Here is a 2,500-nt window from a genome sequence, read left to right on the forward strand (position 1 = left end):
ACCATTCATATCTCTCACTTTTAATTCCTGGGTGTTAAGGGACTCAACAAGCCTTTATCCCTGTTTGTCATTGGAGCTCCCCTTCCATCAATTGGTGATGTTTTGCTACTGAATGGAAAAGAGCTGTGACTCTCTAGCCAAGATGGTGGCAAAATCAGTTAAGGAAACACGGTACCAGTGCCCCATGTGAGAATCGAACTCATGACCTTCAGATTACGAGACTGACGCGCTACCTGCTGCGCTAACGAGGCAAAATGCACGTAATAATCTGCGGAAGTTGCTTGTGCAAAGCAGTACACCTCTTTTTTTTCATATTGTAAGTGAGCTGGCAGTACATCTTCTCCCGTATGGTCTAGCGGTTAGGATTCCTGGTTTTCACCCAGGCGGCCCGGGTTCGACTACTGGTATGGGAACGCATCCTTTTCTGCACCGCTGCCAACATTCAAAAACTGACGCGTGTTTTTTAGTCAAACGTATTTCAAGTAGGATTTGTTTTTTTCAGGCAAAAATGCTGAACGCCCGCGTTTTGGCACTTCATTCTGACCCTTCACACAAGATTCAATTTGGATTCGTAGCTCAACTCATTCTCAACCACCCCTTTTTACACTAAAGTGTCAAGGGACTCAACAACTCATGGGTCCGGTAAGTTATTTGGATTCCCATTTCCTTTCTAATGGAAAAAGTTGTAGAATTGAATGGAAAAGTTCTAAGTTGGTGACAAAATCTCTCGAGAAAAGGAGGGAACAGTGCCCCGTGTGAGGCTCGAACTCACAACCTTCAGATTATGAGACTGACGCGCTACCTACTGCGCTAACGAGGCAAGCTGTACCTGCAGATCTGCAGAAGTTTATTGTGCATAGCAGAAAACTTTTTTTTTTCATAATGTCACTGAGACATTAGTGCATCTTTTCCCATATGGTCTAGCGGTTAGGATTCCTGGCTCTCACCCAGGTGGCCTGGGTTCGACTCCCGGTATGGGAATGCATCTTTATCTTAGCTACTGCCACCATTCAAAGACTGACACGTGTTTTTCAATCAAAAATGTTTCTGGTAGATTTTCACTTTGCAACAAAAATACTTAACATTGGCGATGCATTATGACTTTTGCAAAAGATTTCCTTTTGTTTCATAGCTTAAGCCTTTTTCAACTACACAGTTTTACACAAAAGTGTCAAGGGACTCAACAAGCCATGTGTCCTGTCTGTCATTAGGGCTCCCATGTTCTTTCTAATCGGAAACAGTTTAGAACTGAATTGGAAAGTTCAGAGTTAGTGACAAAATCTCTTGAGAAAAGGAGGATGCCACGTGTGAGCAAAAAACTCATGATCTTCAAATTATTCAACTGACGTGCCAAAAACCTTGACCATGTAGCGTGTTTCAGCTCTTGTAATGTTGATGTTTTGTATTCAAAGCAAAACACTCTTTTTTTTTTTTTTTTTTTTTTTTTTTACACCTGTCTTGCTGTTTACTGTATGCTTACACCATGTGGAGAAAGACTTAGTTAGTATTCCTGGTTGACTGGTTCGATTCCTGCTATGGGAGAGACTTTTTTTTGGGGACTAGTGTCCACATTCCAAAGCCAACACGTGCCTTGCAGACAGAATCAGTTTAGGTTGGAACTGCTCTTTGCAGCCAAAAATGCAGACCACCAGGTTTTTTGGATATTTATTTGCACAAAAGCTTATTTGATGTCATATCTCAAACCATTCATATCTCTCACTTTTAATTCCTGGGTGTTAAGGGACTCAACAAGCCTTTATCCCTGTTTGTCATTGGAGCTCCCCTTCCATCAATTGGTGATGTTTTGCTACTGAATGGAAAAGAGCTGTGACTCTCTAGCCAAGATGGTGGCAAAATCAGTTAAGGAAACACGGTACCAGTGCCCCATGTGAGAATCGAACTCATGACCTTCAGATTACGAGACTGACGCGCTACCTGCTGCGCTAACGAGGCAAAATGCACGTAATAATCTGCGGAAGTTGCTTGTGCAAAGCAGTACACCTCTTTTTTTTCATATTGTAAGTGAGCTGGCAGTACATCTTCTCCCGTATGGTCTAGCGGTTAGGATTCCTGGTTTTCACCCAGGCGGCCCGGGTTCGACTACTGGTATGGGAACGCATCCTTTTCTGCACCGCTGCCAACATTCAAAAACTGACGCGTGTTTTTTAGTCAAACGTATTTCAAGTAGGATTTGTTTTTTTCAGGCAAAAATGCTGAACGCCCGCGTTTTGGCACTTCATTCTGACCCTTCACACAAGATTCAATTTGGATTCGTAGCTCAACTCATTCTCAACCACCCCTTTTTACACTAAAGTGTCAAGGGACTCAACAACTCATGGGTCCGGTAAGTTATTTGGATTCCCATTTCCTTTCTAATGGAAAAAGTTGTAGAATTGAATGGAAAAGTTCTAAGTTGGTGACAAAATCTCTCGAGAAAAGGAGGGAACAGTGCCCCGTGTGAGGCTCGAACTCACAACCTTCAGATTATGAGACTGACGCG

At 42.7% G+C, this 2,500-nt stretch overlaps 2 non-coding genes across 2 annotated transcripts in view; both read right to left on the reverse strand.

Moving 5' to 3' along the window:
* Positions 1-747: 747 nt before the first annotated feature.
* Positions 748-820, reverse strand: TRNAM-CAU (transfer RNA methionine (anticodon CAU)). Its single transcript has one exon. It is a non-coding gene; the product is annotated as a tRNA-Met (tRNA).
* Positions 821-2,449: 1,629 nt separating this feature from the next.
* TRNAM-CAU (transfer RNA methionine (anticodon CAU)) overlaps positions 2,450-2,500 on the reverse strand; it is a 73-nt gene continuing 22 nt past the window's right edge. Inside the window, exon 1 of the tRNA in view lies at positions 2,450-2,500. This exon is cut by the window's right edge and continues 22 nt beyond it. This is a non-coding gene — a tRNA (tRNA-Met).

This window comes from Phyllobates terribilis, unplaced genomic scaffold, assembly GCF_046119375.1.
Source record: "Phyllobates terribilis strain yellow unplaced genomic scaffold, ASM4611937v1 Scaffold_11__3_contigs__length_659146591, whole genome shotgun sequence".
NCBI lineage: Eukaryota > Metazoa > Chordata > Amphibia > Anura > Dendrobatidae > Phyllobates > Phyllobates terribilis.